The sequence below is a fragment of the Vigna radiata genome, chromosome 10, assembly GCF_000741045.1.
Source record: "Vigna radiata var. radiata cultivar VC1973A chromosome 10, Vradiata_ver6, whole genome shotgun sequence".
Classification (NCBI taxonomy): domain Eukaryota; kingdom Viridiplantae; phylum Streptophyta; class Magnoliopsida; order Fabales; family Fabaceae; genus Vigna; species Vigna radiata.
Window position 1 is genome coordinate 8,110,535 of NC_028360.1, and position 1,787 is coordinate 8,112,321.

Here is a 1,787-nt window from a genome sequence, read left to right on the forward strand (position 1 = left end):
TAAATCTTTCCCAGTTTCTCCCAATTACTTGTCGCTCTAATCATCAACTGGAACATCTGTGATAACGTCTGCTCCCGTATAACAACACGAGTTACACGATCATCACATTCACATGCACAAACAATAAGGGTAAGCTACCATATTCATCACATAATAAAACATCAACATAACAGTTGGAAATCATCCCAGTAATATTGTAACATAACACATTCAATCAAGTATCCATTACATCTCAACCAATCCAATACGACACGTTGTCCCTTGATATTCGACTGTACGAAACCTGTTCACCAAAACAGGATACATAAACCTGTTCACCAAAACAGGACACATAAACCTGTTCACCAAAACAGGACACATAAACCTGTTCACCAAAACAGGATAGTCGAACTCTGCTACCGTCTCTTATAAATAAAAGGTATCATATCCGGTATTATAAAGTACACAAAAAAAAATACAACATATGTGTTATTGTAACAAAACAAAACTCATCACACGTCCCATATAATAAAGTTCAGAATTACACTTAACACCTTAGCCAATGTTCTTCGTCGATTTATTCTAAGAATCTTCTACTGCAATGACCAATAGAACTCTAGGAATAAGTTCCCCAATATTCAAAACTAAAATTCTAAAAAAAACAGTCGAAACATAACATCTTCTAAACGGCTTAAAATATAAATCATAACTATATATATATATATATATATATATATATATATATATATATATATAATTTTATATATTTAATATTGAAACTCACGTCATTTTCATTACATAATCGAAACAGTAGTAACATACATATGCATGAAATGCATTTAATAAACAAATGACTCCTAAGCTTCACGGGTTCAGAGAAAAGTTCATTCCCATTTATGAACTTATATATCCTTCCTAAAATTAACTTATATTTAAATAAATTAAATACTTCTACAATACTTCACTTAATCCTACGTGGCAANTTAAAATAACAAAATAATAATTTCTGGCCTTTCATTTGCACGAAGCTACCTCACAGCAGACTTCAATTATTTCTTAAACTCGTTAATCCTTACCTAATCGTTTCTTCTTTACTTATATATATATATTAATGCCAAACTTAGATTTCTTTCTTCAACGAGTAACCCATCGAGTCACTTCTCAGTATATCTCAACCAACCATATCAGAAAAGAACCATGCAACCTCTACCCTTTAACCATTTATCATAAAGATTGGTTTCTATTAAAATTCATTCCCACCTATATTCTTGTTCCAACTTACCCTCACTGCAACCCTATATTTCTTTCATGTATAACTAAAAGAAACGTATGAGTCAATACTCTGTAAATCACCGAACCACCAAATAAACAACTTTCAGTCACCCAACCCTCGTCTTATTCTCTTTCATCTTTCTTTGATTTTTAATATTCTCCTAGAAGTTCACGAAATAAACCAGACGCAACCAACTCCCATCCTATGCACGTACTCTAAACCTAATTCCTTCTTCAATTTCTATTTTACAGTAGAACATACCTATACTCCATTTTCTTCACTCTTCATCAATCCCAGGCGTAAAACCAACCCTTTTCTCTCCTATGTATATGAATATTACACTTTCTTCCTACCATAATTTATCTAAACCCTTCCTCTGCAACGTTCCTAAATCCTCTCTACGACTATTTTAAATTTCAATACTATAAACTCCCACCATCCACCATACTTCTTCTCTTTTTCTTTTCGTTCTCTACTTCCACAAACCATTTTCCTTACGTATACTCTAGAGACCAACTGGAACAGCAAACACTAT